This window comes from Balaenoptera acutorostrata, chromosome 9 (assembly GCF_949987535.1).
Source record: "Balaenoptera acutorostrata chromosome 9, mBalAcu1.1, whole genome shotgun sequence".
Classification (NCBI taxonomy): Eukaryota; Metazoa; Chordata; class Mammalia; order Artiodactyla; family Balaenopteridae; genus Balaenoptera; species Balaenoptera acutorostrata.
The window spans coordinates 96640836-96655610 of NC_080072.1; the positions used below are offsets into that span (position 1 = coordinate 96640836).

The following is a 14775-nucleotide window of genomic DNA, read 5'->3' on the forward strand; positions in this document are numbered from 1 at the left end:
GTCAGAATACTCAGGAAATCCAGAATGGTTGGGAGGAGAGAAAGATGATGAATATCAATTACAACTTTGGGACCAACTAAGCAACAGTAGTTTCCTTTATTAACTGCTTGCTTTGAGTCTTTTCAGAGATTGTGACTAGCCTCTATTTTAAAGGGAACTCTGAAACTTATTGGACTCGTATCTCCACTCAGATAATGAAGGCATCTTCTTTCATTAAAATGGGGAAGGTTCAGCATAAGCAAGGCATGGAACCAATAAACATCAAGCAGTAGCATGTGGTTCAGGCAGAATACAGGATGGGGTCATAGGGAGTGTGCTAAGACTTGTCTAAGGTCACGAGGAGAAGCAGAGAGGAAGCCTCAAACCTAGGGCTTCTCATCTTAAATATCAAACTTTCCCCTGCATCCTGCTTTTTACTCTATTGAGTAAGAGCCACAGAGTGAGTCTCTGGTGATATCAAGATGTGCTCACTACGGTTGCTACCCTCAAGTACTAATTTAAATTTGTTTTTAAGCATATATTTTCAAGTAAAGAATAACACAAGGCAGCCAGAGCTTTGTGCCAAAAAAATTATACAGTCATACAGTACTACAAAGACTCTGGAGGAAAAAATACTTCCCCAGGAAGGGCCAGGTGGGCAGACCCCACCTGTTGATCTTGAATCCAGCTTTACCAATACCCACTTAGAAGCAGAGGTTGGGGGAGGGCTTTTCTTGCCAATGCAGTGACCGTTAATTTGGGGCGACCCTTGTGCTGAATATGAAGCTAGGCGGATATCTGTATGCCTTATGAATGCTCACATTCTCTGCATGTCAGACTCTTCCCCAGCCCCCCTAGTACTCGCTCAGTGGACCTAGGTACAAAGCGGCCATGGTGGCATGGATGCAGGCTACTCAGGGGATTGACAACATGCACTTTGTGTCACCAAGGCTGATTTGCTTTTCACTCTTGCTGAGTGCTCAACTTGCCAAAAGCAGAGACCAACACTGAGCCTCCTGTGTGGCATCATTTCCCAGGGAGACCAGAGGCAGTTTAAATAACTGGACCCCTTCCGTCATGGAGGGAACAAAGAGTTGTCCTCACCGGGATAGACACATATTCTGGGTTTGGATTTGCTGTCCTTGCTTGTAACACTTCTCCTAGCACCACCATCCGTGGGCTTATAAAATGCCTTATTCACCATCATGGTATTCCTCACAACATTGCTTCTAATCAAGGAATTCATTTCTCAGCAAAAGAAGTGTGGCAGTGGGCTCAGGCCCGTGGAATTCATTCTTATTACATAGCTCATCAACCAGAAACAACTGGTCCCAAAGAATCTTGGAATGAGCTACTGGAGCCTTAGCTATGGTTCCAGTTGGGAGACAACCCTCTGTAAAAAATGGGGTCTGTCTTACAGAATGCAGTATGCACTTTGACTCAGTGACCAATATATGCTGCTACATAGAAATCTTCCATAATAGGATGCAGAGATCTTAGAATCAAGGGCAGGAAGTGGGAGTACCTCCTCTCACTCTGACACCTAAAATCTCTCAGAATTTTTGCTTCCTGTCACTGCAACTCTGAGCTCTGCTAGTTTGGAGGTCTTGGTTTCCAAGGGAGAAAATCTTCCACCAGGATAAATACCAATGGTTCCACTGAGTTAGAATTTGAGACTTCCCCCTGGCCATTCTGGGGTCCTTGTGCCACTGAAGCAACAGGCAAAAAAGCGAGCATTACTCTACTAATTGGGATGATTAATACCAAAAGGAAATTTAATTGCAGCAAAGATTCTGTCTGGAGCCTAGGGGATTCTCAAGGACATCCCTCACTACTTTTGTGTCCAAGAGTAAACAGTAATGCAAAATCACAGCAACCACAAATACACAGAATCTCTAAGGACTTGGACTCTTCAGGAATAAAGTTTTGGGTCACACCCACACTCCACCAGCTAGAAAAACACTGCCCAGATAATATCCTGGATGAGGATGATGAAAACACAAAAATGTGAACAGGTAGTGTAAGAAGGGATATATATATTTAATATAATTTATTCATATGTAATTTATTTGTATAATTTACGTTGATATATATACTTTATGACCAGTTATACGGACAAGGACTACAGCAGTGCATATTTTCTTCTTCCTGTGTACGTGTGTGTGTGTTGTTTTACTTTCTGTCCTCCTTACCTTGTTGTCATATAAGTTGTTAGAGGTTAACTTTGCAATAGAGAAGAAAATACTCAGATGGACGGCACGGAGAGAAGCTTCACCCGGGATTCACTACATGCTTTATCCACGTGGTTTTAAGGGAAAAAAAACGCGGAATCTGGGCGCTACAGTGGCCATTCTCCGGTGGCTGGAGCACGTTACCCAGAAACTGCTCCCTCAGAGGCCGACGGGAGCGGCTGGCGGGCGTCGCGCTTGGGGGCGCTGAGCATGCTGGGAGGTGTGGTCCCGGCGCGGCCCGAGAATTCTGGGTAGTGTAGTCCTGGAGTCCTGCTAGAGTGCCCCCTCCTTCCCCCCAGCTGGGGGCTCGAATGACCCCTTGTTCTTTGGTGGCGCTGGTGAGTGTGGCTCCAGCGGGACCCTCGCCGCAGCCCTGCACTTCCCCGCGCAGAAAGCAGGTCCATTCCTGATGCCTTTAAGGAAGAGGAAACCCTACCCTGCCGGATCTTGAGAGTTTCCAGTGACTCTCCTGAACCTTTCAGTTCTCGTTCTGACCCCTGTGGCTCCTGCCTGCCCAGAGAGGACTGCCTGGTGGGCAAGGGGAGGACTCCTGGGCTCCTGACAGCCCAGCCTCAGGCACACATGGCATTCAGAGATGTGGCTGTGGATTTCACCCAGGAGGAGTGGATGCCGCTCAGCCCTGCTCAGAGGTCCCTGTACCGGGAGGTGATGCTGGAGAATCACAGCAACCTGGTCTCACTGGGGATTCCATTTTCTAAACCAAAACTCATCACCCAGCTGGAGCAAGGGAAGGAAACCTGGAGAGAAGAGAGAAAATGCCCACCGGCCACTGGCCCAGCAGAACCACAGCCAGAACTCCACCTCAGTCCTTTCTGCCCTCCGGATTTCTCCAGTCAGAAATTCCGCATGCAGCATATGCTGTGCAGTCATCCTCTCTGGATCTCCTCGTGCTGGTGTGCGGAAGATCCTGCCCGGCCGGGAGATCCGTGCCCAGGGGACCAGCAGCTGCATCAAACCTCCGATGGAAGTTCCCGGAACGATAAAGCAGAAGGTCAAGAGAGAGAAGGTACCCAGCCTTTGGAAAGACAAAGAAAAGGACTTCAGGCACGTTCCCCAGGCCGCCACCCCAGAGGCTCTAGGGATGGCACCCAAGGTGTGGAGGTAGAGGCCAGCCAGCTCAGAGGGGGAACTCCGAGGAAACAGACGGACTGTTGAAGAGGATAGAAGTGTTAGGATTTGGACCAGTCAACTGTGGGGAGTGGGGACCGGGCTTCAGCAAGATGACAAACCTGCTCAATCACCAGAGGATACGCTCAGGGGAGAAGCCTTATGTGTGCGGGGTGTGTGAGAAGGGCTTTAGCCTAAGGAAAAGCCTTGCCAGACACCAGAAGGCACACTCGGGGGAGAAGCCCATCGTGTGCAGGGAGTGTGGGTGAGGCTTTAACCGGAAGTTGACGCTCATCATACACGAGAGGACACACTCGGGTGAGAAGCCTTACATGTGCAGCGAGTGTGGGCGGGGCTTCAGCCAGAAGTCAAACCTCATCATACACCAGCGGACACACTCCGGGGAGAAGCCCTACGTGTGCCAGGAGTGTGGGAAAGGCTTCAGCCAGAAGTCAGCTGTCGTCAGACACCAGAGGACACAGTTAGAGGAGAAGCGTTTTGTGTGTGGCGTGTGTGGACACAGCTTCAGCCAGAATTCAACCCTCATCTCACACAGGCGGACACACACTGGGGAGAAACCTTATGTGCGTGGGCTGTGTGGGTGAGGCTTTAGACTCAAGTCACACCTCAACAGACACCAGAGCATACACGCAGGGGATAAGCCCATTGTGTGTAAGGACTGTAGGCGAGGTTTCAACCAAACAGTCCAATCTCATCAGACACCAGAGGACACACTCAGGGGAAAAGCCGTAAGTGTGCAGGGAGGGTGGGCGAGGCTTCAGTCACCAGGCAGGTCTCATCTGGCACAGGCAGAAAGACTCAAGGGAAAAGCCTTACCCGTGCAGGCAGTATGGACTCGGCTTTAGCCGTACGTCAGCTTTAATCACGCACAAATGGGTACACTCAGAAAAGAAGCCCTGTTTATGCAGAGAGCATTGCCAAGGCTTTCCCCAAAAGTCACACCTCGTCTTACATCAGATGACACACCAGGGCAAGAAGCCTTATGTGTGCAAGACGTGTGGACAGGGCTTTAGCCAGAAGTCTCATCTCAGCAGACACAGGAGGATGAAGTCCGCCCACCACAAACTGACTTCAGTCTGACCCTGAGGCCTACTTGGGGCAATCTTCTGACCCCTTACACTCTCTTTAAAAGTGAAGAGGTGGCAAGGACTGAATAATCACACATCTTATACTTTCATGAAATGCATTCTGTAAGTGGTCAAAGGGCATTTGACTTCATTTACTTCTTCCATGCTAAGTCTTCATGTTTTGTGGCCTTTTGTTCTAATAAACTGCATCTTTACAAAAAAGAAAAAGAAAAAAGAAAATACTCAGATGATGAAGCTCTCTTTTGAAGAGAGTAGTCAACACAACCTGGTAATGGACAGGTGACTATCCCCCAGAGATGGATACAATGACTAGTGAAAGTTTGCATCTCTTCATCTTGAGAAGAGGATGGGAATGTCTTTGTACAAAAGATGGTTGCATCTTGTTAGGTGAAAGAACAATTCATTTTATGGTTGTGGGAAGTTCAAATCTGTGTAGAAAGGAGTGTATAGATGCTGAGGACCCAAAGGAATACCCTGGAACAGCCCAATTGTCTTTCTAATTTGAACCCTTCCTTCCAAACTCCACTTTGCGATACTGGGACTTCTGCTGTGCACTGGCTCCCTGCCCAACTCTGTCCATTGGAGCCACTGGAGGAAGACTGCAGGGCTGCAAGAGGAACAGAGAAACTTGGCCCTTCCTGTTGGTACCCTGTTCACTTCATGTTCCGGTCAGACTTGTCTATCTGGTCCTGGCAATTTGTTTCAAGGCAGCAGTTGAATACAGTTTGAAGTTTTCTCCAATACAGGTCCCCCCCCTCACCCTTAGAAGGATTGAGTCCCAACCCCATGAGCCCTTCCTTCAAACTCAGCAATACCAGTCCCAGCCAAGCAGTTTCTTTTCCTTAGAAGTTTGACTTTCAGCTCTGTGGGTCCTCTCTTTCAAGATTCTAGGTTTTAATAACTCCAACCTCTTCTCTTTGTTGCCCCAGTTCTAGGGGTGGCGGCTGCTTCCTGCAGTTGCTACTTGCATGACACTCTAGTGTTCTCTTTTCAGTGAGTGAGCAATTCTTCTGAGCTACTTACTGTTCTTTACATTAATTCTCTATGTTTACAATTTTCAAAATACCTGGTATGGCTTTTGTCTCCTGATTAGACCCTGACTAATAAACCTTTCACGGGGGATCTCTACAATGACGTGGCAGACAAAGATGGAAGCACCTCCTTCAAATCTGGCCTCGACCACTCTGTGCTCTAGCAATATCAGAACTGCCTGTAGCTCCCCATCCATAATGTGGTTTCTGCTTCTGGGTTATCTACCTATTTTGGAATCATGACAAGACCATCTCTTTGGACCAAAGACTAAAATTAAGATGTGTAGGGGCTTCCCTGGTGGCGCAGTGGTTGAGAGTCTGCCTGCTAATGCAGGAGACACGGGTTAGAGCCCTAGTCTGGGAAGATCCTACATGCCGCGGAGCAACTGGGCCCGTGAGCCACAATTGCTGAGCCTGCGCGTCTGGAGCCTGTGCTCCGCAACAAGAGAGGCCACGATAGTGAGAGGCCCGCGCACCGCGATGAAGAGTGGCCCCCGCTTGCCACAACTAGAGAAAGCTCTCACACAGAAACGAAGATCCAACACAGCCATAAATAAATAAATTTAAAAAAAAAAAAGATGTGTACATAACACAAAGTGTTAAGTGCCCTAAGAGATAAAGCAGTGTGGGACTATAAAAGACTGAGATATTCCAATTAGCAGTAGGTGGTGAGGGAACCAGGAAAAGCTTCATGAAAAATATGGCATTGGATCTGGATTTGGAAACTTAGGTAGAATTTGTACAGGTAGGGGAGAACGAAGGAAGGGCATGATGGGCAGGAAGCATGGCATAAGGAAAGGCCCAGAAATGGAAAATCGTGGGTTGTGGGTGGAGAAGAGTAAATCAGATTATTTGGATGGAGCATTAGGTGAGTCTTCAGTGGGATAGTCACCCCTTCATCTCCATACCCCACAGTCATTCCCCCAGCTTCACCCCTGCTGGAGCTCAGCTACCCCTCTAACTCATCCATCTCTTGCTACTTCCATCTCCCCATCCCTGCCCCCAGGGAACCCTCAGTCAGAATGGAGGGATTTATGAGCAATAGCACTCCCTTCTCAGATCAATGGCCGAAGATCAATGGCTATAATGCAGAAAATTAATCCATATTCATTAGAATTGATTTAAGCAAATGATATTATAAAAACTCCCTTGGAAATCTATGGAAGGGAATTAAAGAGAAAATTATTCTAATGTCACTACTGTCTGCCAAGCTACAGGTTTAAGAAATCAGGCAACTGAAGCTCCTGTTAATATTCAAAGGAAGCTCCAAAGGTCATTTAGGGGCATAGCTATATTGGCCAGTTGGATGTAGAGGGTAAGGAGAGGGAAGAGATGTTTTCCTCCCTGATCTTCCTTGGAGATCTAAGAAACAAATGAACTCGTGGGTCGCCTCCAATCCTAGAATCTTGTAACTCCTGTATTCCTCCCTGATGTCATGAGGAGTCACAGATGAGTTTCAGGAATGTCAAGTGCAATCATTAACTTAGAAAACAGCCTTGACTCCTGAAGACCAGGCTCCCTAGGAGGTCCCCTGTCCTGTCCCAGGGAGCCTCTGGTCATTCTCTGAGCCAGACCCCACCCCCCCGTCTCTATTCACCACACAACTCACAAAATAAGAATAGATACAGATTCACAAGTCTTAGTCTAACACAGCTGTGAAAAGTGGAGAAAGGTCAAAGGGAAAGTACAAACTTGGCCTGGTGAACGTTTGCAGAGCTCAGGCAGAAGGACTGGATTCCAGTTTTGACTTCACCTCTTAGTAGCTGTGGGAAAATGACAGAATTCTTTGAGTCTCAGTTTCTTTGTCTGCAGAATAAGGATAATAATATAATAACTCCTCCCTCAGCAGGATTACTACGAAGATTAATTAACACAATGCATGGTGAATGTGCTTTACGCACTGCGAAATGCTATTCAAAAAATTTTATTGTCCTAAAAGCTTAGAGGTGTTCTTCTGAAGCAGGCATCTTGTTAATGGAATCTGTCTATGGTTCCATGAGGTTCATAAATGCCCTGAAATTGTATGCCAAATTGTCTATGTATGTATGTATGTATGTATGTGCATTTTGAGGGGGAAGAGGACCATGGCTTTTAAGAGATTCTCTAAGAAGTTTGTGACCAGCAGCCATTATGAATTAAGAACCCCTGATAGAAGGAGACTGACAGAAGTGCCGCATCTCTGTGCAGATGGGACCAGTCTTTTATGCATCACAGCAAGAAAGACCTTACCTTAGCAGGAATCACTGCAAGATGAAGCATCAAAGCCATTGAGGAAAGTTGTAGAATCTTGGTGGTCAGCCACGCGAATGGCCTGGGTGCTGACTTGCCCTGAAGCAGGTGGAATGGTATTAACAGCTCCTTAACAGTTCTTCAAACCTCCATGGTGTCCAACCCCAGGGGGCTCTGTTCAGCTGTATGTGACTGGAGCCCTTTGGAGGTGATCCCTGGAGTTTGGCAGAGAGGGGGGCTTGCCTCCATTACTTCCCTCTGCCCTCTTTCCAATCTCAATCCTCACAGCAGAAGGAATCACAAATTCTATGGTAGCCTCTTGCTCTCCTTTGCCCTTCCTGAAACCCCAGTTGCTTCCTTCTCCCCCGGGGCATGCTGGGAGATTCCTTGCTGGGGGGAGGGAAGGGAGCATCTAGATTGCATCTTACTTTACAGTATCTTATGTTTGGAACCCAGACTCAGGTACAGGATGGTCCCCCACTCCCTTCTTCTAACCCAGGGTGTCTAAAATCTCCCCTGGAGTCCCTGGAATCCTCCAGGGGAAAAGTTAATCAGGGCCCCAGCTCACTGAAGGCATGATTGGCCAACTGTTAGGTTTTTGTTTTTATCGTTCACATAATTTTATTCCCCACTGATGGCACTTGAAAATCCTGGAGGCCCCTTACTTATATCTTCTCCAGTGTTTATAAGATGGGGGCATAGAGGATGACCCACACTGGAAGGAAATAAAGAGGTTATCTTGTCCTTGCCCATAGCTTCCTTCACTGAAAGGGCCCCAGGGTGGGCACCTCACAAGCTCCCCTCCTCAGGAGACCAGAAGCTTCTCCTGGTGTCTCCTCTGAGTCCCTTGGAGGGTGCCATGTGAAGTAAAGCAAGTGACCCCACATCTAGACTCAGTCTCTTCCGCTCCAGCTTCCTGCAAGTCTCAGGGCCCCATAAACTACTTTGGGTCTCTTTTCTTCCTCTGAGTTTTTTTTTTTTTTTTTCTGGGAAACTGCCAAGTATTGGGGGGAGGTAGTGTGGACAGAAATGACCACAGTGCTAGAGGGAATGTTTAAAGCGTCCAACAACCATCCAACACGATTTATTGAGCATCTGTCATGTTACAAGAATGATGCAAGTCACACAAAGAGATGGACTCTGGCTGGGTGAGCCCCTCCAGGAAGCCAGCTTCCAAGGACAGGGCAACCACCCTGCAAGTCAGTTCCATAATGTTTCCCTATCTTTATGGAGTTTATCCCAGTCTGTCTAATGGGTATCATGGCGATTTGGGTAAAAAACCTACTCCCCTACTGGACCACAGATGCCTTAAGGGCAAGAGGGGTCCAGACATGTTCTGCATTTGTTTGTTGAATTAAATTAAATTAAAACAGAGTTCATGCCCTGTTTTTTATTATCTCTTTAGGTGGTAGAGAGCAAAGGTAAATAGGAGTAGAACAGTGAACACACACAATGCTCCTGAAGAATTCTCCTCTATTAAATGCACACACACACGGTCATGCTCATATACACACATGCACATATGTGCATATTCATGCACGCACACACATCACATTCAGAGGAGACTCTTGGCTCCCTGCCACTTGCTTGAAAACCCAGGCTTCAAGAGACAATTAAATATTTATATCTTTACATCTCAGTATCTTCTTTTCAAATCCAAACAGCCCCAACAGGAGCCATCACTGGCACTTATTTAACTCCTTAAAAACATCCATGAGGGGTTTTATCCTTTTACAATTAAGTTGTTAAGAGCAGAGAAGATGCAACAGGCTTTAGGGTGGGAATGAGCTTACTCCCCAGAAACAAGGCCGTGGGAGCCCCAACTCACTCTCTTAGACTCAGTCTAGGATCCAGCGCTCCTGGATCTGGGGCCCAGCCACCCAGCCCATACCCTCACCCATGGTCTGCAAAGGACAAAGGGATGCTCTCTTGCCAGCTTTCCCCAACAGGCACTTGAGTGCCCTGCAATCAGGGCTTGGCAGATTATGCAAATTGCCTGTGCATAATAATGTCCTCACTGAGTAGATTAACCCAGAGCTGGGTACCGGACAGGAGCTAGCAGGTGCTGGCTGCCAGGCCCTTAGCTCTCTGCCCCAGCCCCAAGCATGGTGACAGTGCTTCTAGACCAGGCTACTGATGGCCTTACTACACTACCTTCCCCACCTGCCACCGGGCCTCTATCATGTGCACACTTTTACCTCTTCTCCCTCTGTCTGTCCCTAATGGCCTACCCTGTGGGATCTCCAATGTCAGGGCTGAGAGGAAAGGGAACAAAGCCCTTTCCCAGGAGTTGCTTGAGCTAAGGGTAGGTAAAGGAGCTTTCAAATGGGCCAAATCTTACCACCTTGAGTCACTGACATATGCATTTATGTCTAATTCCCCATCTGTGGGCAGGACTTATGTCCCTGAACTCTCCATAAAACCCATTCTAGGGCCTGCAACACAATAAGTACTCACCAAATGAATGTTTCCCAGATAGAATTGAATTCCAAAATCACAGGGCTGGGAAAACATCTTCAAAATGATTCAAGCAGTCAACAGACATATTCTGATTGTGACTCATCTGCCAGGCACTGTGTGAACGCTGGCATAGGGATTTTAACCTTGCTGCTACGAGTTCCTTGAAATTATAAGCAAATTATATGCTCATACGTTTTTCTGTAGGGAGAGGGCCCATGGTTTTCACCAGCTTCTTCATGGGGTCCTGACCCCTCCCTAAAAATAATGTTAACCACTGCCTGTCCACGGGAAGGACAGACATGAAAACCAACAATCACAACAGTGTGATAAGCCTGGGACCAAGATGAGCACAAGATGGTATGAGGGCACAGAAGAGGGTCCAACCTGCAGAGGACAGAGCCCTGAAATCAGCATCACTCCCTTCTAAGGTAGATATTCCAAGTCCCATTTCACTAGTTGGGAAAATGAGGCTCAGAGAGTTTAGGCTACCTGACCAAAGTCACACATCAGTAGAACCAAAAGTGACTCGAAGCTCAGTGTTGAGCTTGCTCCCTGCAGCTGCCTTGGCATTTGAGATCCCAGCTTCGAGACCCCTCATGCTCTCCCAGGGTTCAGAGGGCAGAGGAATGGAAGCCCTGCAAAGACCGTCTGAATTCTGATCAGCCATGGAGCAGGCTTGGCGGCTAGGCCTCCGGGTCCCCGGTGTGCACATCTTTGCATGCTTCAGCGGACTTTGTGGAGTCTATTTACCACATCTAAGACCAATTTCCTTCCCTTCGGTTGCTTTGAAGATAATTTAAGGTACTTGCATTGTCTGCCTGGGAATGTAAAAAGCTAGCTAATGCCGAAATCGATGCTTCCTGCTTGATGCTGTGCCTCCGCCCACCTGCCCTGAGCAGCGGCTGGCTCACCACACAGCCTTCAATGACGGCTTCAGCAGATCTTCCCGGCCGGCTACTCTGTTCATCAGAAAGGGGCTGGGGGCTGGTGGGGTGGGGGGGTGCCTCAGGATAATGGCAAGCAGATTGGGTTGTTAAGCCCGAATGAAATATTTAGTAGCACCGCTGGCAGGATTCGGCTGGTCAGGAGCAGTACTTCAGCCCTGCTTGGGGAAGGGGGGTGGGGGGAGGGTGCCCAACATGGGCTCCCCAAGCTAGGGGTGCAGATTAGCCTGTTCCAGCCCGCAGCGAGGGAGCAGGGAGCAGCACCGGATCAGGCTGAGAAAATGCTGCAGAGAGGAGGGAGGAGAAGACCAGCCCGGACATGACTTCCCAGCTGGCTCTGTTCCCAGGGCAGGCTGGAACCACTTAGGAGGGCAGGTTGCTCTGCCAAACCTGCACCTGCAGCCCGCAGAGGGCATGAAACAGGGGTGCTCATCACCAAGGAGAGAGCCCCCATTGTCTGCGTATCTCCACACCTCTTCTAGGTGCCGATGCTCTGCACTGGAGCTGAGCTTTTCGTAGAAGGTTTAACCGGGACTTAGAGGGCTAGCTGAAGGGTGGGGTTGGAGAGGTAAGAATAGAAAAGATGGCATTTTCCATGTTCTTCCTTCCTAAACTACTCTGGGAACAGAGTACTCTAGTCCTATGTACTTTGTATTATACTATCCTGACTTCCTCACTGCTAAAATCATGGAATCTCAGCCTTAGATGGGACTTAGCAGATCACATGTTCATTCAACAGTTATTGAGCTACTTACCTACTATGATCAAGTATAGTATATGCCATGCCATTCACCCATCCCACATTCAATATTTTAATCCCCTTTATAGCACCCCATCCCAAATTGGCCAATACTAGAATGACTTCATGGATGGGGAATGAGTTATTTCCTACTGATCCTCATTCCAGCAATCTTTATTAGGAATAATTCCCTTTATTCAAAGCAAAATCTGTACCCCTTCAGCTTTTATTTATACCCTTGGCCCTTGTTCCCCTGACCCATTCCCTACTCCCCCCCCCCACCCTCCCCAACATTGCCAAAGCCACAGTAGCATCCTTCAGGTATCTGAAAACATCTCCAGGCTTCTTCCAAGTCAGCAGTATGACCAAAATCTAATTATAATCTGAGGAACCAGGTGGGCTGTGGCAGTGCTAAATCTTTTGGATGTCAAATAACTTAATCTTTTCATAGCTTTTCTCCCTCACGTTTATTTGATTCCTTTTCTACTTAATCTCCAGGTCTACCGCAAAGTGGCAGTCACAAAACTCCTTCATAAACGCAGGTTACAAAATTTCTGCTCTTGTCTGGGGCAGACTGGCTTGTATCAAACAAATTCTCCTGCTAATAAAAACTTTAAAAATCAAAATCAGAAAACAACTCTTTAAAAATCGACAGAGAGCTGCCAAGGCATCCAGGACTTACGAGCCAAAATTAAAAAAAGAAGGGAAATGAACTGAGAGGCACCCTACATTCATGATTGCTTTTCCCTGATTCATATTTAGTATCTCAGAGGCTGAAAGGACAAGCAGAGACTAAGAAGATGAACATAAAGTAGTAGCTAAGACACAATGAAACCAAGCAGTCTCATGAGGCTGAGGAGACATATACTGGAGCTCAGAGCTACCAACCAAGGCATTTAGGATATAAAGGTTGAGATCCTGGAGACAAGAGAAGACCAAAGAAGTGAGCCCAATATTTAATGGCACTTTCCCTCAAGGCATGTGTGATCCATAAGCAGCAACCCAGGGGATGAAAAACCTAACTAAAAACTGGCTACAAGGCTGGGAAATTTTAAAAGGCTGTTAGGTCTGGGTCCTTGCTGCCAAGATGCCAGAAGGGCTGGGTGTGTTGTGCCGCCTTCCTATGAGGATCTTCATCCTGGTGTATAGACCAAGAAAAGAAGTAATTATGGTCATGCCAAAAAGGCTATGGCCACATGTAGCCTATATGCTGCACTAACTGCACCCAGCTTGTGCCCAAGGACAAGGCCATTAAGAAGTTCATCATTCAAAATATAGAACAGGCCACAGTCATCATGGACATTTCCAGAGCGAGTGTCTTTGACACACTTGTGCTTTCTCTGTGTGAAACTACATTACTGCATGAGTCATGCCATTCACAGCAAGGTAGTCAGGAATCATTCTCACAAAGCCCAGAAAATCCACACACCTTCACCTAATTTAGACCTAATTGTGCTGCCCCATGACCTCTGCCAAAGCCCATGTAAGGAGCTGGGTCCTTAAGGACTGAAGAAAAACTGTCTTCTGGAAAAAAAACTGACTGGAAGTTATGCTTTTAAAAAAGAGACTTTAATAGTCTCACAGTCCTAGGAAGACAAAAATGAAAGGCCACAACCAAGGAGGAGAAGGCCTGGTACACATTCCAGGATTTCATTTGGGGTCCATGAAGTGCTAAACCAAAAGAATAAATGTGAAGAGGGAATATACCAACCTTCACAGAGACTGGAACCCAGCTTCAAATACAGGTGCTCTTCCTCTACTATAGTTGACTAAGCAAATCTTAACTGGAAGAAGATATCATCTAGAGATTACAAATTTCATAAAAATGTCTGGCATTCAATAAAAACTGACTAGGCATGCAAGGACACAGAATGAAATAACTAAGAATGAAAATAAAGGTCAGATCATAGCTTCACAGCTGAACCAAATATTAGTATTTTCAGACACAGACTTTAATGTCACTATGACGAATATCTTCAAGAAAATAGATCAAAATGGGAAATTTCAGTAAAAAAGAAAAAAAACACTCTGGAATCTTTAAAAAGAACCAAAATTCAAGAACTAAAAATATATAACACCTAGAATCAATAATTTGGGTTTAATAAGAGATTAGACACTGCCAAAGGAAAGAATAGGTTGGAATGGCAGGTTGGAAGACAATAACCAGACTGATAAAAAGAGAAAATACTTTTAAAAGATGGAAATGCAGTAAAGAATACAAGACATATGGGACATGGTGAAAAGATCTAACATGTGAAACTGGAGTACCAGAAAAAAAAAAAAGAGAAAAAATTTAGCATAAACAATATTTGAAGAATAGTGACTGTGAATTTTCTGAAATTCACATTCTTCTAAACTGAAGAAAGACATTAAGCCACAGATTTTCAGAGAACCTCAAGTGGGATAAATGTGTAGGCATATCATGGCAAAATTATTGAAAACCCAACACCAAGAGAAACATTTAAAGCAACCAGAGAAAAAACCCACATTACTTTCAAATGAGTAACAATAAAACATAGATAACTTCTTAATAGAAATGATAAAAGTAGTAAAAGTAATGATTTCAATTTATTGTAATAAACCAAAGATGCATATTATAATATCAGGAGTAGCCAATTAAAAAAATGCCAAAAGACTATACAACTAACACGATAATAGAAATAATAAAACATACTGAATTAACTCAAAGAAGAAAATAAAGGAGGACAAAATAAAGCATTACAAATAAGAAAATATACACTATAATGTGTTTAAGCCCAAATATATCAGTAATTACATAAAAGGATAAATACACTAAATTCTTCTATTGAAAACAAAATTTGTCAGACAAGTTTTTAATTTGTCAGATAAGTTTTTAATACCAATTATTTATTTATGTTATTCAGAAGACGAATATAAGGTTTCTAGATTGGGGCAGACTATTAC

At 45.9% G+C, this 14775-nt stretch overlaps 2 pseudogenes; both read left to right on the top strand.

The window, feature by feature from the left end:
- The first annotated feature begins 2730 nt into the window (after positions 1-2730).
- LOC103012491 (zinc finger protein 133-like) lies at positions 2731-4488 on the top strand (annotated as a pseudogene).
- Positions 4489-8967: 4479 nt separating this feature from the next.
- On the top strand, positions 8968-13337 carry LOC130708913 (40S ribosomal protein S26-like; annotated as a pseudogene).
- Positions 13338-14775: the final 1438 nt, after the last annotated feature.